This window comes from Eriocheir sinensis, unplaced genomic scaffold, assembly GCF_024679095.1.
Source record: "Eriocheir sinensis breed Jianghai 21 unplaced genomic scaffold, ASM2467909v1 Scaffold134, whole genome shotgun sequence".
Classification (NCBI taxonomy): domain Eukaryota; kingdom Metazoa; phylum Arthropoda; class Malacostraca; order Decapoda; family Varunidae; genus Eriocheir; species Eriocheir sinensis.
In genome coordinates this window covers 184,895-212,392 of record NW_026110673.1, presented here as the reverse complement: position 1 = coordinate 212,392, position 27,498 = coordinate 184,895, and positions in this window count along the sequence as shown.

Below are 27,498 nucleotides of genomic sequence, written 5' to 3'. Positions count from 1 at the left end.
AAAATCGTTTAAAAATAAATACACAGAATATTAATAAAATAAACAATAAACAATGTAAATTTGTTTCAAAATATATATACGAATACACATAAAATAACGTAGATTTCTATAAAAATATATATATACAAAATACACATAAAATTAAGTAAATACGTATAAAAAAATGTATACAAAATACACATAAAATAATGTAAATTCGAATCAAAATAAATAAACAAAATACCAATAAAAGAATGTGTATTTGTATAAATATAAATATACAAAATACACATACAAAATAAACATAAAATAAGGTAAATTTGTAATGAAATATATGTACAAAATACACATAAAATAATGTAGATTTATATGAAAATATATATACAAATACACATAAAATACCATGAATTTGTATAAAAATATATATTCAAAATAAATATTAAATAATGTAAATGCGTATAAAATAATATATACAAAGTACATATAAAATAATGTAAACTCGTATCAATATAAATCAACAACATACACAGAAGTAATTAAATTTGTATGAAAATAAATATACAAAATACAGATAAAATAAGCTATATTTGAATTGAAATGTATATACAAAATTCATAAGATAATGTAAATTTGTATCAAAATATTAATACAAATACATATAATAACGTAGATTTGTTTAAAAATATGTAAACAAAATATACGTTAAGTAATGTAAATACGTATAAAAAATATGTACAAAATACATATATAATCATGTAATTCGTATCAAAATAAATAAACAAAATAGCAATAAAATAATGTAAATTTGTATGAGAAAACATATACAAATACACATAAAATAACGCAAATTTCTATAAAAATATATGTACAAAAATGCACATAAAATAAAGTAAATTTGCATAAAAATATGTATACAAAACACACATTAAATAATGTAAATGCGTACATAAAATAACGTAAATTTGTATAAAACTATATACAAAAATACACAAAAATAATCTAAATTTGTTTGAAAAGAAATATACAAAATACACATAAAATTAGATAAATTTGTATTGATATACATATACAAAATACACATCAAATAATGTAAATTTCAATGAAAATATATAAACAAATACACTTAAAATAACGTAAATTTGTATTAAACATATATGCAAGATACACATTATATAATGTAAATGTGTATAAAAAAGTATATACAATAAACAAATAGAATAATGTAAAATCGTATCAAAATAAATACACAGAATATCAATAAAATAATGTAAATTTGTATGAAAATAAAGATGCAAAATTCCTATAAAATAGCGCATTTTTTATAAAAATATATATACCAAAATACACATAAAATATTTAAATTTGTATTGAAATAATTATACAAAATGCATATACAGTAAGGTAAATTTGTATTGAAAGAGATATTCAAAAATACATATAAAACAATGTAAATTTGTTTCAAAATATATATACGAATACACATAAAATAACGTAGATTTCTATAGAAATATATATACAAAATACATATGAAATTATGTAAATACGTATAAAAATATATATACAAAATACATATTAAATAATGTAAATTCGTGTCAAAATAAATAAACAAAATATCACGAAAAGAATATGTATTTGTATGAAAATAGATAATAGATAATATATTTGTATAAAATAAATATGCAAGATACACATTAAATAATGTAAATATGTATAAAAAATATATACAAAAAAGAAATAGAATAATGTAAAATCGTATCAAAATAAATACACCGAATATTAATAAAATAATGTAAATTTATAAAAAAATAAAGATGCAAAATTTCCCTAAAATAGCGCATTTCTTATAAAAACATATATAACAAAATACACATAAAATATTTAAATTTGTATTTAAATAAATATACAAAATGCACTTACAATAAAGTAAATTTGTATTGAAAGAGATATGCAAAAATAAATATAAAACAATGTAAATTTCTTTTAAAATATATATACGAATACACATATAATAACGTAGATTTCTATAAAAATATGTATACAAAATACACATAAAATTAAGTAAACACGTTTAAAAAAATGTATGCAAAATATACTTAAAATAATGTCAATTCGAATCAAAATAAATATACAAAATACCAATAAATAAATGTGTATTTGTATAAATATAAATATACAAAAAACACATACAAAATAATCATAAAATAAGGTAAATTTGTAATGAAATATATGTACAAAATACACATAAAATAATGTAAATTTATATGAAAATATATATAGAAATACACATAAAATACCATGAATTTGTATAAAAATATATATTCAAAATAAATATTAGATAATGTAAATGCGTATAAAAATATATATACAAACTACATATAAAATAATGTAAATTCGTATCAATATAAATTAACAAAATACCAATAAAATAATATATATTTGAATGAAAATAAATTTACGAAATACACATAACTTAACTAAAATTTGTATTAGAATATATACAAAAATACATAAAAATAATTTGAGTTTGTATGAAAATAGATATAAAAAATACACATAAAACTAGGTAAATTTTTTTTGAAATATATACAAAATACCCATAAAATATTGTAAATTTGAGTCAAAATATTTAAAAAAATTACACATAAAATAACGTAAATTTGAATGAAAAATATATACAAAATACATATAGAATAATGTCAAATCGTATCAAAATGAATGAGCAGAATATCAATATAATAATGTAGATTTGTTTGAAAATAAAAATGCAAAATACCATAAAATAAAGCATATTTTTATAAAAATACTTATACAAAAATACACATCGAGTAATCAATTTTGTATTATAATTAATATACAAAATGCATATACAATAAGGTAAATTTGTATTGAAAAAATATGCGAAATACTCATAAAAGTGTAAATTTGTTTCAAAATCTATATACGAATACACATAAAATAACGTAAATTTCTATAGAAATATATATGCAAAATACACATGAAATGATGTAAATACGTATAAAAATATATATACAAATTACACATTAAATAATGTAAATTCGCGTCAAAATAAATAAACAAAATATCAATAAAAGAAACTGTATTTGTATGAAAATAGATATACAAAATACATATAAAATAAACTAAATTTGTATAAAACTATATACAGAAATACACAAAAATAATTTAAATTTGTATGAAAATAAATATACAAAATACACATAAAATTAGGTAAATTTGTATTGAAATACATATACAAAATACACATAAAATAATGTAAATTTGAATGAAAATATATAAACATATACACTTAAAATAACGTAAATTTGTATCAAATATATATACAAAATACACATTAAATAATGTAAATATGTATAAAAAAATATATACAAAACACAAATAGAATAATGTAAAATCGTATCAAAATAAAATAATGTAAATTTGTATGCAAATAAAGATGCAAAATACCCATAAAATAACGCATTTTTTATAAAAATATACATAAAATATTAAAATTTGTATTAAAATAAATACAAAAAATGCACATACAATAAGATAAATTTGTATTGAAATAGATATGCAAAATACATATAAAACAATGTAAATTTGTTTCAAAATATATATACGAATACTCATAAAATAACGTAGATTTCTATAAAAATATATACAAAATACACATAAAATGAAGTAAATAAGTATAAAAAAATGTATACAAAATACACATAAAATAATGTAAAATCGTATCAAATAAATAAACAAAATACCAATAAAAGAATGTGTATTTGTATAAATATAAATATACAAAATGCACATACAATTAGGTAAATTTGTATTGAAATAGATATGCAAAATACACATCAAATAATGTAAATTTGTATTAAAATATATATACGACAACACATAAAATAACGTAAATTTCTATGAAAATATATTTAAAAAAAAACACATAAAATGATGTAAATACATATAAAAATATATATACAAAATACACCTAAAATAAGGTAAACTCGTATCAAATTCAATAAACTAAATTTCAATAAAAGAATATATATATGTAGGAAAATCAATATACAAAATAATATATAAAAAACCTAAAATTTGTATTAAAATACATACAAAAAAAAGAGAAAAAAAATTTCAATATGTATGAAAATAGATATACAAAATCCACATAAAATTAGGTCAATTTGTATTGAAATACATATACAAAATACACATAAAATAATGTAAATTTTTATAAAAATACATAAGCAAATAGACATAAAGTAACGTATGTTTTATATAAAATATATATAGAAAATGCACATTAAATAATGTAAATATGTAAAATAAAATATATACAAAATACACATAGAACAATGTAAAATCGTATCAAAATAAATACACAGAATATCAATCAAATAATGTAAGTTTGTATGAAAATAAAGATGCAAAATACCCATTAAAAAAAAAACATATTTTTATAAAAACATATATACAAAAATACGCATCAAATAATTAAATTTGTATTAAAATAAATATACAAAATGCACATACAATATGATAAATTTGTATTGAAATAGATATGCAAAACACACATCAAACAATGTAAATTTCTTTCTAAATATATATACGAATACTCATAAAAAAAACATAAATTTCTATAAAAATACAAATAAAAAATACTCATAAAATGATGTAAATACGTTTAGAAATATATATACAAAATACACATAAAATAATGTAAACTCGTAGCAAAATAAATAAACAAAATACCAATAAAAGAATAACGTAATTTTGTATAAGACTATATACAAAAAATCACAAAACTAATTTAAATTTGTATGAAAATAGATATACAAAATATACATAAAATAAACTAAATTTGTATTGAAATATATATACAAAATACAAAAAAATAATGTAAATTTGAATCAAAATATTTCAACATATGCGCATAAGATAACGTAAATTTGCTTTAAAATATACAAAATACACATTAAATAATGTAAATGTGTATAAAAAAATATATACAAAACCCAAATAGAATAATGTAAAATCGTATCAAAATAAATACACAGAATATTAATAAAACAATATAAATTTGTATGAAAATAAAGATGCAAAATACCCATTAAATAGCGCATTTTTCATAAAAATACATATACCAATATACACATCAAATATTTAAATTTGTATTACAATAAATATACAAAATGCACATACAATAAGGTATATTTATATTGAATTAGATATGCAAAATACATATAAAACAATGTAAATTTGTTTCAAAATATATATACGAATACACAGAAAATAACGTAGAATTCTATAAAAATATATATACAAAATACATATAAAATGAAGTAAATACGTATAAGAAAATGTATACAAAATACACATAAAATAATGTAAATTCGTATCAAAATAAATAAACAAAATACCAATAAAAGAAGTGTATTTGTATAAATATAAATATACAAAATACACATAAAATAACGTAAATTTGTATAAAACTATATACAAAAATACACAGAAGAAATTAAATTCGTATAAAAATAAATATACAAAATACAGATAAAATAAGCTAAATTTGAATTAAATTGTATATACAAAATAAATCAAATAATGTAAATTTGTATCAAAATATTTATAAAAATACATATAATAACGTAAATTTCTTTAAAAACATATAAACAAAATATACATTAAGTCATGTAAATACGTATAAAAAATATGTAGAAAATACATATATAATCATGTAATCTGTATCAAACTAAATAAACAAAATAGCAATAAAATAAAGTAAATTTGTATGAGAAAACATATACAAATACACATAAAATAACGCAAATTTCTATAAAAATATATGTACAAAAGTGCACATAAAATAAAGTAGATTTGCATAAAAATATATAGACAAAACACACATTAAATAATGTAAATGCGTACATAAAATAAACTAAATTTGTATGAAACTATATACAAAAATACACAAAAATAATCTAAATTTGTATGAAAAGAAATATAAAAAATACACATAAAATTAGGTAAATTTGTATTGAAATACATATACAAAATACACATAAAATAATGTAAATTTGAATGAAAATATATAAACACATACACATAAATTAACGTAAATTTGTATGAAATATATATACAAAATACACATTAAATAATGTAAATATGTATAAAAAAATATATACAAAACACAAATATAATAATGTAAAATCGTATCAAAATATATACACAGAATATTAATAAAATAATGTAAATTTGTATGAAAATTAAGATGCAAAATACCTATAAAATAACGCATTTTTTATAAAATTATAAATACCAAAATACACATAAAATATTTGAATTTGTATTAAAATAAATATACAAAATGCACATACAATAAGGTAAATTTGTATTGAAATACATATGCAAAATACATAGAAAATAATGTAAATTTGTTTCAAAATATATATACGAATACACATAAAATAACGTAGATTTCTATAAAAATACATATAAAAAATACACATAAAATTAAGTAAATAAGATTAAAAAAAATATATACAGAATTCATAAAATCATGTAAATTCGTATATATATAAATAAACAAAATACCAATAAAAGAATGTGTATTTGTATATATATAAATATACAAAATGCACATAAAATAACGTAAATTTATATAAAACTATATACAAAAATACACATAAGTAATTCAATTTGTATAAAAATAGATATACAAAATACACACAAAATAAGCTTAATTTGAATTGAAATATATATACAAAATACATAAAATAATGTAAATTTGTATCAATATATTTATACAAATACACAAATAATTACGTAAATTTTATATAAAAATATATAAACAAAATACACATTAAATAATGTAAATACGTATAAAAAAAATATGTACAAAATACACATATAATCATGTAATTCGTATCTAAATAAATAAAAAAAATGCCAATAAAATAATGTAAATTTTTATGAGAAAACATATACAAAATACACATAAAATAACGCAAATTTCTATAAAAAATATATGTACAAAAATGCACATAAAATAAATTTGCATTAAAAAATATATACAAAACACACATTACATAATGTAAATGCGTATAAAAAATTGTATACAAAATACCTTTGAAATAATCTAAATTCGTATCGAATTAAATTAAGAAAATACCAATAAAATATTGTAATTTTGGATGAAAATACATATAGAAAATAGATATAAAATAACCTGAATACAAATGCAAATATACATACAAAATAGTTTAAAATTGAATGAAATAAATATACAAAATAAACATCAAATAAGGTAAATTTATAATGAAATATATGTAAAATTCCACTTAAAATAATATAAATTTGTATGAAAATATATATACAAATACACATAAAATAACATGAATTGGTATAAAATTTGTAACAAAATATATACGAATACACACAATAAAATAACGTAAATTTTTACGAAAATGTATATACAAAATACACATAAAATAATTTAAATACGTAGAAAAATATATATACAAAATACACAGAAAATAATGTAAATTCTTATTAAAATAAATAAAGAAAATTCGAATTAAAGAATGAATATTTGTAGGAAAATATATATACAAAATACAAATAAAATAACTAAAATTTGTATAAAAATATATACAAAAATACACAAAAAATAATTTAAATTTGTTTGAAAATATATATGCAAAATACACATAAAATTAGGCAAATTAGTATTGAAATACATATACAAAATACACATAAAATAATGTAAATTTTTATAACAATATTTAAACAAATACACATAAAATAACGTAAATTTGGATAAAATATATATACAAAATAAACAATAAATAATGTAAATATGTATAAAAAAATATATACAAAATGCTCATAGAATAATGTTCAATCGTATCAAAATAAACAAACTGAATATCAATAAAATAATGTAAATTTGTATGAAAATAAAAACGCAAAATACCTATATAATAACGCATATTTGCATAAAAATGTATATACAAAAATACATATAAAATAATTTAATTTCTATTAAAAAAATATTCAAAATGCACATACAATAAAGTAAATTTGTATTGAAATAGATATGCAAAATACACATAAATAATGTAAATTTGTATCAAAATATATATACGAATACACATAAAATAGAGTAAATTTCTATGAAAATATACATATAAAATACATATAATATAATTTTAAAAAGTATAAAAATATATATACCAAATACACCTAAAATAATGAAAATTCGTACCAAATTAAATAAACAAAATTCCGATAAAAGAACGTATATGTGTAAGAAAATAAATATAGAAAATACACATAAAATAACGAGAACTTCTATAAAAAATATATACAAAAAAAAAAAACAATAATTTCAATTAGTATGAAAATAGATATACAAAATACACAAATAATTAGTTAATTTTTATTTAAATACATGTACAAAATTCACATAAAATAATGTAAATTTGTATGAAATGAAAACAAATACACGTAAAATAACGTACATTTGTATAAAATATATATACAAAATACACATAAAATAATGTAAAACCGCATCAAAATAAATACACAGAATATCAATAAAATAATATAAATTTGTATGAAAATAAAGATGCAAAATAAATAAAATAAACCATATTTAAAAAAAAAATACATATACAAAAATACACATAGAATAATTAAATTTGTCTTAAAATTAATATACAAAATGCAGATTCAATAAGGTAAATTTGTATTTAAAAAATATACAAAATGCACATTAAACAGTGTAGATTTGTTTCAAAATATATATACGAAAACACATAAAATAACGTAGATTTCCATAGAAATATATATACAAAATACACATGAAATGATGTAAATTCGCGTCAAAATAAATAAATAAAAAATCATTAAAAGATTGTGCATTTGTATGAAAATAGATATACAAAATACACATAAAATAACCTAAAATTGTATGAAACTATATACAAAAATACACAAAAATAATTCAAATTTGTATGAAAATAAATATACGAAATACACATAAAATTAGGTCAATTTGTATTGAGATACATATACAAAATACACATAAAATAATGTAAATTTGAATAAAAATACATAAACAAATATATTTAAAATAACGTATTTGTATAAAATATATATACAAAATACAAATTAAATAATGTAAATATGTATAAAAATATATATACAAAACACAAATAGAATAATGTAAAATCGTATCAAAATAAAACACAGAATATTAATGAAATAATGTAAATTTGTATGAAAATAAAGAAGCAAAATACCCAATAAATAACGCCTTTTTTTTTAAATATACATACAAATATACACATAAAAAATTTAAATTTGTATTACAACAAATATACAAAATACACATACAATAAGGTAAATTTGTTTTGAAATAGATATGCAAAATACATATAAAACAATGTAAATTTCTTTCAAAATATATATACGAATACACATAAAATAACGTAGATTTCTATAAAAATATATATACAAAATACACATAAAATGAAGTAAATACGTATAAAAAAAATGTATACAAAATACATATAGAATAATGTAAATTCGTATCAAAATAAATAAACAAAATACCAATAAAAAAATGTGTATTTGTATAAATATAAATATACAAAATACACATAAAATAACGTAAATTTATATAAAACTATATACAAAAATACACAGAAGTAATTAAATTTGTATGAAAATAGATATACAAAATACACACAAAATAAGCTAAATTTGAATTGAAATATATATACAAAATACATAAAATTAAGTAAATTTATTTCAAAATATTTATACAAATACACATATAATAACGTAAATTTGTATAAAAATATATAAAGAAAATACACATTACATAATGTAAATACGTATAAAAAATATTTAAAAAATACACATATAATCATGTAATTCGTATCAAAATAAATAAACAAAATACAAATAAAATAATATAAATTTGTATGAGAAAACATATACAAAATACACATAAAATAACGCAAATTTCTATGAAAATATATGTACAAAAAGGCACATAAAATAAATTCGTATAAAAATATATATACAAAACAAACATTAGATGATATAAAAGAGTATAAAAATATGTATAAAAATACCTATGATATAATCTAAATTCGTATCGAATTAATTAAGAAAATAGCAATAAAATAATGTAGTTTTGGATGAAAATATATATAGAAAATACACATAAAATAACCTAAATACAAATACAAATATACACATAAAATAATTTAAAATTGAATGAAATAAATATGCAAAATAAACATTAAATAAGGTATATTTGTGTTTATTTATTTTGACGCGAGTTCACATTATTTAAAGTGTATTTTGTATATATATTTTTATACGTATTTACATCATTTCATGTGTATTTTGCATATATACATCTATAGAAATCTACGTTATTTTATGTGTATTTGTATATAGATTTTGAAACAAATTTACACTTTTATGTGTATTTTGCATATTTTTTCAATACAAATTTACCTTATTGTAAATGCATTTTGTATATTAATTTTAATACAAATTTAATTATTCGATGTGTATTTTTGTATAAGTATTTTTATAAAAATATGCTTTATTTTATGGGTATTTTGCATCTTTATTTTCATACAAATTTACATTATTTTATTGATATTCTGCTCATTCATTTTGATACGATTTGACATTATTCTATGTGTAACTTGTAAATATTTTTCATACAAATTTACGTTATTTTATGTGTATTTGTTTATATATTTTCACTCAAATTTAAAATATTTTATGGGTATTTTGTATATATGTTTCAAAAGAAATTTACCTAGTTTTATGTGTATTTTGTATATCTATTTTCATACAAACTCAAATTATTTTTATGTATTTTTGTATATATTTTAATACAAATTTTAGTTATGTTATGTGTATTTTGTAAATTTATTTTCATTCAAATATATTTTATTTTATTGGTGTTTTGTTGATTTATATTGATACGAGTTTACATTATTATATATGTACTTTGTATATATATTTTTATACGCATTTACATTATTTAATATTTATTTTGAATATATATTTCTATACAACTTCATGGTATTTTATGTGTATTTGTATATATATTTTCATATAACTTTACATTATTTTATGTGTATTTTGTACTTATATTTCTTTACAAATTTACCTTATTTTATGTTTGCTTTGTATGTGTATTTTGTATATTTATATTTATACAAATACACATTCTTTTACTGGTATTTTGTTTCTTTATTTTGATTCGAATTTACACTATTTTATGTGTATTTTGTTTGGATTTTTTTATACGTATTTACTTAATTATATGTGTATTTTGTATATATATTTTTATAGAAATCTACGTTATTTTATGTGTGTTCGTATATATATTTTGAAACAAAATTACGTTGTTTTATAAATATTTTTGCATATCTCTTTCAATACAAATTTACCTTATTATATGTGCATTTTGTATATTTATTTTAATACAAATTTAAATATTTTATGTGGATTTTAGTATATATATTTTTATAAGAAATGCGCTATTTTATGGGAATTTTGCATCTTTATTTTCGTACAAATTTACATTATTTTATTAATATTCGGTGTATTTATTTTGATACGATTTTACATTATTCTATTTGTTTTTTGTATATACTTTTTTATACATATTTACATTATTTAATGTGTATCTTGCATATATATATTATACAAATTTATTATCTATTATCTATTTTCATACAAATACACATTCTTTTCATGATATTTTGTTTATTTATTTTGACACGAATTTACATTATTTAATATGTATTTTGTATATATATTTTTATACGTATTTACTTAATTTCATATGTATTTTCTATATATATTTCTATAGAAATATACGATATTTTATGTGTATTCGTATATATATTTTGAAACAAATTTACATTGTTTTACATGTATTTTTGAATATCTCTTTCAATACAAATTTACCTTACTGTATATGCATTTTGTATATTTATTTCAATACAAATTTAAATATTTTAATTGTATTTTGTTATATATATTTTTATAAAAAATGCGCTATTTTATGGGAATTTTGCATCTTTATTTTCATACAAATTTACATTATTTTATTGATATTATGTGTATTTATTTTGATACGATTTTACATTACTCTATTTGTTTTTTGTATATATATTTTTTATAAACATTTACATTATATAATGTGTATCTTGCATATATATTTTATACAAATTTACGTTGTTTTAAGTGTATTTGTTTATATATTTTCATTCAAATTTACATTATTTTATGTGTATTTTGTATATGTATCTCAAAACAAATTTACCTAATTTTATATGTATTTTGTATATTTCTTTTCAAACAAATTTAAATTATTTTTTGTGTATTTTTGTATATAGTTTGATACAAATTTTATTTTATTTTATGTACACATTCACATTATTTAATGTGTGTTTTGTATATAATTTTATGCAAATTTACTTTATTTTATGTGTATTTTGTATATATATTTCAATAGAAATCTACGTTATTTGAGGTGTTTCGTATATAGATTTTGAAACAAATTTATACTTTTATGTGTATTTTGCATATTTTTTTAATACAAATTTACCTTATTTTATATGCATTTTGTATATTAATTTTAATACAAATTTAATTATTCGATGTGTATTTTTGTATATTTATTTTTATAAAAATATTCTTTATTTTATGGTTATTTTGCATCTTTTTTTTCATACAAATTTACATTATTTTATTGATATTCTGCTCATTCATTTTGATACGATTTGACATTATTATATGTGTATTTTGCATATATTTTTTATACAAATTTACGTTATTTTATGTGTATTTGTTTATATATTTTGACACAAATTTACAATATTTTATGGATATTTTGTATATATATTTCAAAAGAAATTTACCTAGTTTAATGTGTATTTTGTATATCTATTTTCATACAAACTCAAACTATTTTTATGTATTTTTGTATATATTTTAATACAAATTTTAGTTATGTTATATGTATTTTGTAAATTTATCGTCATTAAAATATATATCATTTTATTGGTATTTTGTTGATTTATATTGATACAAATTTACATTATTTTTTATGTACTTTGGATATATATTTTTATACGCATTTATATTATTTAATATTTATTTTTTATATATTTTTTTATACAAATTCATGGTATTTTATGTTTATTTGTATGTATATTTTCATATAAATTTACATTATTTTATGTGTATTTTGTACATATATTTTACTACAAATTTACCTTATTTTATGTTTATTTTGTATGTGTATTTTGTATATTTATATTTATACAAATACACATTCTTTTATTGGTATATTGTTTATTTATTTTGATTCGATTTTACATTATTTTATGTGTATTATGTATACATTTTTTTATACGTATTTACTTAATTTTATGTGTATTTTGTATATATGTTTTTATAGAAATCTACGTTATTTTATGTGTATTCGTATATATGTTTTGAAACAAATTTACATTGTTTTATATGTATTTTGCATATCTATTTCAATACAAATTTACCTTATTGTATGTGCATTTTGCATATTTATTTTAATACAAATTCAAATATTTTATGTGTATTTTGTTATATATATTTTTATAAAAAATGCGTTATTTATCGGAATTTTGCATCTTTATTTTCATAGAAATTTACATTATTTTATTAATATTCTGTGCATTTATTTTTAAACGATTTTACATTATCCTATTTGTGTTTTGTAATTTTTTTTTTACATATTTACATTATTTAATGTGTATTTTGTATATATATTTTATACAAATTTATATCATTTTAAGTGTATTCGTTTATATATTTTCATTAAAATTTACATTATTTTAAGTGTATTTTGTATATGTATTTAAATACAAATTTACCTAATTTTATGTGTATTTTGTATGTTTATTTTCATACAAATTTAAATTAATGTTTGTGTATTTATGGATATAGATTTATACAAATTTAGGTTATTTTTTGTGTATTTTGTATATCTATTTTCATACAAATACAAATTCTTTTATTGATATTTTGTTTGTTTATTTTAAAGCGAATTTACATTATTTAATGTGTATTTTGTATTTATATTTTTATACGTATTAACATCATTTCAGGTGTATTTAGTACATATATTTCTATAGAAATCTACGTTATTTTATGTGTATTCGTATATATATTTGAAACAAATTTACAGTTTAATGTTTATTTTGCATATTTTTTCAATACAAATTTATCTTATTGTATGTGCATTTTGTATGTTAATTTTAATACAAATTTAATTATTCAATGTGTATTTTTGTATATATTTTTATTAAAATATGCTTTATTTTATCGGTATTTTGCATCTTTATTTTCATATACAAATTAACATTATTTTATTGATATTCTGTTTATTTATTTTGATACGATTTTACAATATTCTATGTGTACTTTGTATATATATTTCATACATATTTAGATTATTTAATGTATATTATGTATATATATTTTATGGAAATTTTCTTTATTTTATGTGTATTTGTTTATATATTTTCATACAAATTTATATTATTTTATGTGTATTTTGATTTTGTATTTCAATACAAATTTGCCTAGTTTTATGTGTATTTTGCATATCTATTTCCAAACAAATTTAAATTATTTTTGTATATTTTTGTATATATTTTTATACAAATTTTAGTTATTTTATTTGTATTTTGTATATATATTTTCCTACAAATATACATTCTTTTAGTGAATTTTGTTTATTTATTTTGATACGAATTTGTATATATATATATATATATATATATATATATATATATATATATATATATATATATATATATATATATATATATATATATATATATATATATATATATATATATATATAAAAAAATATATATATATATTTATATTGTATATATATTTTCATAATAATTTACTTTATTTTATTGTGTGTATTCGTATATATTTTGATACAAATTTACATTATTTTTTTATGTGTATTTTCTATATACAATTTCATCCAAAATTACATTATTTTATTGGTATTTTGTTAATTTAATTCGATACGAATTTAGATTATTTCATTGGTAATTTGTATACATATTTTTATACGCATTTACATTAGTTAATGTGTGTTTTGTATATGGATTTTTATGCAAATTAACTTTATTTTATGAGCATTCTTGTACATATATTTTTATAGAAATTTGCGTTATTTTATGTGTATTTTGTATATTTTTTATCATACAAATACACATTCTTTTATTGATATTTTTTTATTTATTTTGACACAAATTTACATTATTTAATGTGTATTTTGTATATATATTTTTATACGTATTTACGTCATTTCATGTGCATTTTGTATTGATATTTCTATAGAAATCTACGTTATTGTATGTGTATTCGTATATATATTTTGCAGCAAATTTACATTGTTTTATGTGTATTTTGCATATTTTTTCAACACAAAGTTACCTTATTGTATGTGCATTTTATATATTATTTTTAATACAAATTCAAATATTCTATGTGTACTTTTATATGAATTTTTTTAAAAATGCATGCGCTATTTTATGTAAATTTGCATAAAATATATATACAAAACACACATTAAATAATGTACATGCGTATAAAAATATGTATACAAAATACCAATGAACTAATCTAAATTGTATCGAATTAAATTAAAAAATACCAAAAAATAATGGAATTTTGTATGAAAATATATAGAGTAAATTAAAATATTATAACCTAAATACAAATACAAATATACACATAAAATAATTTAAATTTGAATGAAATAAATATACAAAATAAACATAAAATAAGGGAAATTTGTAATAAAATATATGTACAAAATACACATAAAATAATAAAAAATTTGTAAGAAAATATATATACATATACACATAAAATAACATGAATTAGTATAAAAACATATATTCAAAATAAACATTAAATAATGTATAAAAATATATATACAAAGTATATATCAAATAATGTAAATTCTTATCAAAATAAATCAAGAAAAAAACAATAAAATAATATATATTTATATGAAAATAAATTTACAAAATACACATAACATTAGTAAAATCTGTATTAAAATATGTAAAAAATACCAAGAAATAATTTGAATTTGTATGAAAATAGATATACAAAATTTCTTTTGAAATATATATATAAAATACCCATAAGATATTGTAAATTTGTGTCAAAATATATCAACAAATACACGTAACATAACGTAACGTAACGTAACGTAAATTTGTATTAAATATATATACAAAATACACATTAAATTAAGGAAAAATGTATAAAAAATATATACAAAATACATATAGAATAATGTAAAATCGTATCAAAATAAATTAACAGCATATCAATAAAATAATATAAATTTCTATGAAAATAAAGATGCAAAATACCCATAAAATATACAAATATACAAAATATACAAAAATACACATAAAATAATTAAATTTGTATTAAAATAAATATACAAAATGCACATACAATAACGTAAATTTGTATTGAAATATATATGCAAAATACACATAAAATGATGTAAATACGTATAAAAAAAAAAAATATATATATATATATATATATATATATATATATATATATATATATATATATATATATATATATATATATATTGTATCAAATTCAATAAACTAAATTTCAATAAATGAATATATATATATATATATATATATATATATATATATATATATATATATATATATATATATATATATATATATATATATATATATATATATATATATATATATATATATATATATATAGAAATAGATATAGATATATATACATATAAATAAAATATATACAAAATACACATAGAACAATGTAAAATCGTATCCAAATAAATACACATAATATCAATCGAATAATGTAAATTTGAATGAAAAAAAAGATGCAAAATACCCATTAAAAAAAAAACATTTTTATAAAAATATATATACAAATATACACATCAAATAATTAAATTTGTATTAAAATAAATATACAAAATGCACATACAATATGATAAATTTGTATTGAAATAGATATGAAAAAAAGACACATCAAACAATGTAAATTTGTTTCAAAATATATATACGAATACACATAAAAAAATGTAAATTTCTATAAAAATACAAATAAAAAATACATATAAAATTATATAAATACGTTTAAAAATATATAAACAAAATACACATAAAATAATGTAAATTCGTAATAAAATAAATAAACAAAAAACCAATAGAAGAATGTGAATTTGTATGAAAATAAATATACAAAATAAACATAAAATAAAGTAATTTTGTATAAAACTATTTACAAAAATGTACAAAAGTAATTTAAATTTGTACGAAAATAGATATACAAAATATACATAAAATAAACTAAATTTGTATTGAAATATATATACAAAATACATAAAATAATGTAAATTTGTATCAAAATATTTTAAAAGATGCGCATAAAATAACGTAAATTTGTTTTAAAATATACAATATACACATTAAATAATGCAAGTATGTATAAAAAAATATATACAAAACACAAATAGAATAATGCAAAATCGTATCAAAATAAATACACAAAATATTAATAAAGCAATGTAAATTTAAATGAAAATAAAGATGCAAAATGCCCATTAAATAGCGCATTTTTAATAAAAATATATATACCAAAATACACATAAAATATTTAAATTTGTATTACAATAAATATACAAAATCCATATACAATAAGGTAAATTTGTATTGAAATAGATATGCAAAATACATATAAAACAATGTAAATTTGTTTCAAAATATATATAAGAATACACATAAAATAACGTAGATTTCTATAAAAATATATATACAAAATACACAGTAAATGAAGTAAATACGTATAAGAAAATGTAAACAAAATACACATAAAATAATGTAAATTCGTATCAAAATAAATAAACAAAATACCAATAAAAGAATGTGTATTTGTATAAATATATATATACAAAATACACATAAAATAACGTAAATTTGTATATAACTATATACAAAAATACACAAAAGTAATTAAATTCGTATTAAAATAGATATACAAAATATAGATAAAATAAGCTAAATTTGAATTGAAATATATATACAAAATACATAAAATAATGTAAATTTGTATCAAAATATTTATAAAACTACATATAATAACGTAAATTTGTTTAAATATATATAAACAAAATACACATTAAGTAATGTAAATACGTATAAAAAATATGTACAAAATACACATATAATCATATAATTCGTAACAAAATAAATGCACAAAATAGCAATAAAATAATGTAAATTTGGATGAGAAAACATATACAAATACATATAAAATAACGCAAACTTCTATAAAAATATATGTACAAAAATGCACGTAATATAAAGTAAATTTGCATTAAAATATATATAAAAAACACACTTCAAATAATGTAAACGCGTACATAAAATACCCTAAATTTGTATAAAACTATATACAAAAATACACAAAAATAGTTTAAATTTGTATGAAAAGAAATATACAAAATACACATAAAATTAGGTAAATTTGTATTGAAATAAACATACGAAACACACATGAAATAATGTAAATTTGAATGAAAATATATAAAGAAATACACATAAAATAACGTAAATTTGTATGAAATATATATTCAAAATACACATTAAATAATGTAGATATGTAGTAAAAATATATACAAAACACAAATAGAATAATATTAAATCGTATCAAAATAAATACACAGAATATCAATAAAATAATGTAAATTTGTATGAAAATTAAGATGCAAAATACCTATAAGATAATACATTTTGTATAAAATTATAGATACCAAAATACACATAAAATATTTGAATTTGTAATACAATAAATATACAAAATGCACATACAATAAGGTAAATTTGTATTGAAATAGATATGCAAAATACATATAAAATAATGTAAATTTGTTTCAAAATATATATACGAATACACATAAAATAACATAGATTTCTATAAAAATACATATACAAAATACACTTAAAATTATATAAATACGTATAAAAAATGTATACAAAATATACATAAAATAACGTAAATTCGTATAAATATAAATAAACAAAATACCAATAAAAGAATGTGTATTTTTATAAATATAAATATACAAAATGCACATAAAATAACGTCAATTTATATAAAACTATATACAAAAATACACAAAAGTAACTAAATTTGTATGAAAATAGATATACAAAATACACACAAAATAAGCTTAATTTGAATTGAAATATATATACAAAATACATAAAATAAAGTAAATTTGTATCAAAATATTTTTAGAAATACACATATAATTACGTAAATCTTATATAAAAATATATAAGCAAAATACACATTAAATAATGTAAATACGTATAAAAAAAAATTGTACAAAATACGCATATAATCATGTAATTCGTATCAAAATAAATAAAAAAAATACCAATAAAATAATGTCAATTTTTATGAGAAAACATATACAAAATACACATAAAATAACGCAAATTTCTATAAAAATATATGAACAAAAATGCTCATCAAATAAATTTGCATTAAAAAACATATACAAAACACATATTACATAATGTAAATGAGTATAAAAAAATGTATACAAAATACCTATGAAATAATCTAAATTCGTATCGAATTAAATTAAGAAAATACCAATAAAATAATGTAATTTTGGATGAAAATATATATAGAAAATACATATAAAATAACCTAAATACAAATACAAATATACATATAAAATAATTTAAAATTGAATGAAATAAATATACAAAATAAACATAAAATAAGGTAAATTTGTAATGAAATATATGTAAAAATACACATAAAATAATATAAATTTGTATGAAAATATATATACAAATACACATAAAATAACATGAATTGGTATAAAATTTGTATCAAAATATATACGAATACACACAATAAAATAACGTAAATTTTTATGAAAATGTATATACAAAATACACATAAAATAATTTAAATACGTAGAAATATATATACAAAATACACATAAAATAATGTAAATTCGTATCAAAATAAATAAACAAAATTCCAATGAAAGAATGTATATTTGTAAGAAAATATATATTAAAAATACAAATAAAATAACAAAAAATTGTATAAAAATATATACAAAAATACACAAAAAATAATTTAAATTTGTTTGAAAATATATATGCAAAATATACATAAAACTAGGCAAATTTGTATTGAAATACATATATATATATATATCTAAATATATATAAATATATATATATATATATATATATATATATATATATATATATATATATATATATATATATATATATATATATATATATATATATATATATATATATATATATAGATAAATATATATATTTTTCTACGTATTTACATTATTTTATTTGTATTTTTTATATATATTTTCAGAAAAATTTACGTTATTTTATTGTGTGTATTCTTATATATTTAGATACAAATTTTATACAAATTCATGTTATTTTATGTGTATTTGTATATATATTTTCATACAAATTTATATTATTTTATCTTTATTTTTGTATATATTTCATTACAAATTTACCTTATTTTATGTTTATTTTGTATATTTATTTCATTGAATTTTAAATTATTTTATGTGTATATTTGTATTTGTATTTATTTTATTTTATGTGTATTCTCTCTATATATTTTCATCCAAAATTACATTATTTTATTGGTATTTTGTTAATTTAATTAGATACGAGTTTAGATTATTTCATAGGTATTTTGTATACATATTTTTATACACATTTACATTATTTAAAGTGTGTTTTGTATATATATTTTTATGCAAATTTACTTTATTTTATGTGCATTTTTGTACATATATTTTTATTGAAATTTACTTTATTTATGTGTATTTTGTGTATGTTTTCTGAAACAAATTTAGATTATTTTATTGATTTTTTGTTTAATTATTTTGATACGAATTACCTGATTATTTTTGTATTTTGTACATATTTTTTTATACGTATTTTCATTATTTAATGTGTATTTTGTTTTTTATATTTTTATACAAATTTACGTTATTATATGTGTATTTCTATAAGTATTTGGATACAAATTTACATTATTTTATATATTTTGTATATATATTTCAATTCAAATTTAGCTTATTTTATGTGTATTTTGTATATCTATTCTTATAAAAAATTAATTACTTTTGTGTATTTTTGTATATAGTTTTATAAAAATTTACGTTATTTTATGTGTATTTTGTATATTTATATTTATACAAACACACATTCTTTTATTATTATTTTGTTTATTAAATTTGATACGAGTTTACTTTATTTTATATTTATTTTGTATACATTTTTTTTACGTATTTACTTAATTTTATGTGTATTTTGTATATATCTTTTTATAGAAATCTACGTTATTTTATGTGTATTCCTATATATATTTTGAAACAAATTTACATTGTTTTATATGTATTTTACATATCAATTTCAATACAAATTTACCTTATTGTATGTGCATATTGTATATTTATTTTAATACAAATTCAAATACTTTATGTGTTTTCATATATATATTAAAAAAAAAAAAAGAGTTATTTTATGGGTATTTTGCATCTTAATTTTCATTCAAATTTACATTATTTTATTAATATTCTGTGTATTTAGTTTGATACGATTTTATGTTATTCTGTTTGTGTTTTGTATATATTTTTTTTATACATATAATCATTATTTAATGTGTATTTTGTATATATATTTGATACAAATATATATGTTTATATATTTTCATTCAAATTTACATTATTTTATGTGTATTTTGTATATGTGTTTTAATTTTAATACAAATTTACGTTTTTTTATGTGTATTCGTATATATATTTTGAAACAAATTTATATTGTTTGATATGTGTTTTCAATACCTATTTCAACATAAATTTATCATATTGTATGTGCATTTTGTATATTTATTTTAATACAAATTTACATTATTTGACTGATATTCTGTGTATTTATTTATATATTTTCATACAAATTTACATTATTTTATGTGTATTTTGTATTGTATTTCAATACAAATTTACCAAATTTTATGTGGATTTTGTATATCTATTTTCATTCATATTGAAATTATTTTTGTGTTTTTTTGTATGTATTTTAATACAAGTTTTAGGTTTTTTATATATTATTTTGTATATTGATTTTCCTATATATATATATCCATTCTTTTATTGAAATTTAGTTTATTGAATTTGATACGAATTTACCTTATTTTAGGTGTATTTTGTATATATATTTTTATACGTATTTACATCATTTTATGTGTATTTTTTATATACATTTTCATAGAAATTTACGTTATTTTATGTGTTTTCGTATATATATTATTTGATGTATATTTTGCATATCTATTTCAATACAAATTTACCTTATTGTATGTGCATTTTGAATATTTATTTTAATACAAATTTTATTATTTTATGTGTATTTTTGTCTATATATTTTTATACAAATATGCGTTATTTTATGGGTATTTTGCATCTTTATTTTCATAGAAATTTACAGAATTTAATTGATATTTTGTTCATTTATTTTGATATGATTTTACATTATTCTATGAGTATTTTGTATATATATTTTTATACATTTTTCCTTAATTTAATGTTTATTTTGTATACTTATATTTTATACAAATTTACGTTACGATATTTTACGTTACGTTACGTGTATTTGTTGATATATGTTGACACATTTTTACAATATCTTATGGGTATTTTGTATATATATTTCAAAAGAAATTTAACTAGTTTTATGTGTACTTTGTATATCTATTTTCCTACAAATTCTAATTATTTCTGGGTATTTTTGTATATATTTTGATACAAATTTTACTTATGTTATGTGAATTTTGTAAATTTATTTTCATTCAAATATATATTATTTTACTGGTATTTTGTTGATTTATTTCGATACGAATTTACATTATTTTATATATACTTTGTATATATATTTTTATCTTAATTCATGTTATATTATGTGTATTTGAATATATATTTTCATACAAATTTATATTATTTTATATGTATTTTGTACATATAATTCATTACAAATTTACCTTATTTTATGTTTATTTTGTATATTTATTTAATTTAATTTTAAATTATTTTATGTGAATATTTGTATTTGTATTTAGGTTATTTTATGTGTATTGTCTATATATATTTTCATCCAACATTCCATTATTTTATTGGTATTTTGTTAATTTAATTCGATACGATTTTTGATTATTTCATAGGTATTTTGTATACATATTTCTATTCGCATTTACATTATATAATGTGTGTTTTGTATATATATTTTTATGCAAATTTACTTTATTTTATGTGCATTTTTGTACATATATTTTTATAGAAATTCGCTTTATTTTATGTGTATTTTGTATATGTTTTCTCATAGAAATTTAAATTATTTTTATTGGTATTTTGTTTATTTATTTTGATACGAATTACATATTTTTTTATACGTATTTACATTATTTAATGTGTTTTTTGTTTATATATTTCTTAACAAATTTACGTTATTATATGTATATTTGTATAAATATTTTCATATAAATTTACATTGTTTTATGTATTTTGTATATATATTTCAATTCAAATTTAGTTTATTTTATGTGTGCTTTGTATATCTATTTTCATACAAATTTAATTACTTTTGTGTATTTTTGTATATAGTTTTGTATAAATTTACGTTATTTTATGTGCATTTTGTATATTTATATTTATAAAAATACACATTCTTTTATTGGTATTTTGTTGATTTTTATTTATACGAATTTCCATTATTTTATGTGTATTTTGTATACATTATTTTATACGTATTTGCTTCATTTTATGTGTATTTTGTATATATATTTATATAGAAATCTACGTTATTTTATGAGTATTCGTATATATATTTTGAAACAAATTTACATTGTTTTATATGTATTTTGCATATCTATTTCAATACAAATTTACCTTATTTTAAGTGCATTTTGTATATTTATTTTAATCCAAATTCAAATATTTTATGTGTGTTTTAGTATATATATTTAAAAAAAATGCGTTATTTTCTGGGCATTTTGCATCTTAATTTTCATACAAATTTACATAATTTAAAAATATTCTGTGTATTTATTTTGATTCGATTTTACAGTATTCTATTTGTGTTTTGTATATATTTTTTTATACATATTTATATCATTTAATGTGTATTTTGTATATATATTTTATACGCATTTACATTATTTTAAGTGTATTTCTTTATATATTTTCATTCAAATTTACATTATTTTAAGTGTATTTTATATATGTATTTAAATACAAACTTACGTAATTGTATGTGTATTTTGTATATTTATTTTCATACAAATTAAAATTATTTTTGTGTATTTTTGTATATAGTTTTATACAAATTTAGGTTATTTTATGTTCCCATTTACATTATTTAATATGTGTTTTGTATATATATTTTTATGCAAATTTACTTCATTTTATGTGCATTTTTGTGCATATATTTTTATAGAAATTTGCATTATTTTATGTGTATTTGTATATGTTTTCTCATACAAATTTACATTATTTTATTGCTATTTTGTTTATTTATTTTGATACGAATTACATGATTATATGTGCATTTTGTACATATTTTTGTATATAGTTTTATATAAATTTACATTATTGTATGTGTATTTTGTATATTTATATTTATACAAATTCACATTCTTTTATTGGTGTTTTGTTTATTTATTTTGATACGAGTTTACATTATTTTATGTGTATTTTGTATACATTTTTTTATACGTATTTACTTCATTTTATGTGTATTATTTTTTTTTTTTATAGAAATCTACGTTATTTTATGTGTATTCATATATATATTTTGAAACAAATTTACATTGTTTTATAATTATGTATTTTGCATATCTATTTCAATACAAATTTACCTTATTGTATGTGCATTTTGTATATTTATTTTAATACAAATTTTAGTATTTTATGTGTATTTTGGTATATATATTTTTATAAAAAATGCGTTATTTTATGGCTATTTTGCATCTTTTATTTTCAAATTTACATAATTTTATTAATATTCTGTGTATTTAATTTGATACTATTTTACTTTGTTCTATTTGTGTTTTGTATATATTTTTTTATACATATTTACATTATTTAATATGTATTTTGTGTATATATTTCATACAAATTTACGTTTTTTTAAATGTATTTGTTTATATATTTTTATTGAAATTTACATTATTTTATGTGTATTTTTGTATAGAGTTTTATATAAGTTTACAATTTTTTATGTGTATTTTGTACATCTATTTTCATAAAAATACACATTCTTTTATTGATATTTTGTTTACTTGTTTATTTGTTTATAAATTACATTATTCTATTTGTGTTTTGTATATATTTTTTTATACATATTTACTATATTTAATGAGTTTTTTGTATATATATTTTATACAAATTTACGTTAATATAAGTGTATTTGTTTATTTGTTTTCATTAAAATTTACATTATTTTATATGTATTTTGTATATGTATTTCAATACAAATTTATCTAATTTTATGTGTATTTTGTATATTTATATTCATGCAAATTTAAATTATTTTTGTGCATTTTTGTATATAGTTTTACACAAATTTACATTATTTTATGTGTATTTTGTATTTGTATTTTCATACAAATACCCTTTCTTTCATTGATATTTTGTTTATTTATTTTGACACGAATTTACATTATTTAATGTGTATTTTGTGTATATATTTTTTATACGTATTTATTTCATTTCATGTGTATTTTGTATATATTTCTATAGAAATCTACGTTATTTTATGTGTATTCGTATATATATTTTGAAACAGATCTACATTATTTTATGTGTATTTTGTATATATATTTCATTACAAATTTGCCTTATTTTATGTTTATTTTTATATTTATTTTCATTCAAATTCAAATTATTTTATGTGTATATATTTACTTGTATTTATGTTATTTTATGTGTATTTTCTATATATATTTTCATTCAAAATTACATTATTTTATCGTTATTTTCTTCATTTATTTCGATACGAATTTAGATTATTTCACGTGTATTTTCTATACATATTTTTACACGCATTTATATTATTTAATGTGTGTTTTGTATATACATTTTTTATACAGTTATACTTCATTTTATGTGCATATGTGTTGTTGTTTTTATACAAATTTACATTATTTTAAGTGTACTCTGTACTTTTTTTATTACAAATTTGCATTATTTTAAGTGTAATTTGTTTATTTATTTTCATACAAATTTAAAGTATTTGTTGTGCGTTTTTGTACATATAATTTTTTTGAAATTTGCGTTGTTTTATGTGTATTTTGTATATATTTTTTCATACAAATTTACATTTTTTTATTATTATTTTGTTTATGTATTTTGATACGAATTTACATTATTATATGTGAATTTTGTAAGTATTTTGTATACGTATTTTCATTTTTTAATGAGTATTTTCTTAATATATTTTAAAACAAATTTACGTTATTTTATGATTATTTGTTTAATTATTTTAATACAAATATACATTATTTTATGTATTTTTTTATATATTTCAATACAAATTTTGTTTATTTACATATATTTTGAATATCTATTTTCATTCAAATTTAAATTGCTTTTGTGTTTTTTTGTATATAGTTTTATACAAATTTACATCATTTCATGTGTATTTTGTATATATATTTCTATAGAAATCTACCTTATTTTATGTATATGCGTATATATATTTTGAAAGAAATTTACATTGTTTGATGTGTGTTTTGCCTATCTATTTCAATACAAATTTACCATTTTGTATGTGTATTTTATATATTTATTTTAATACCAATATAATTATTTGATATGTATTTTTGTATATATATTTTAATAAAAACATACTTTATTTATGGGTATTTTGCATCTTTATTTTCATACAATTTTACATTATTTTATTGATATTCTGTGTATTTATTTTGATACGACTTTACATTGTTCTATGTGTATTTTGTAAATGTTTTATTTTACATATTTACATTATTTAATGTGCATTTTCTATATATATTTTATACATATATACGTTACTTTATGTCTATTTGTTTATATATTTTCATACAAATTTACATTATTTTATCTGTGTTTTGTATATGTATTTCAATACAAATTTATCTAATTTTATGTGTATTTTGTATTTCTATTTTCAAACAAATTGAAATTATTTTTGTGTATTTTTGTATGTATTTTAATACAAATGTTAGTTATTTTATATATTATTTTGTATATTTATTTTCCTACATATA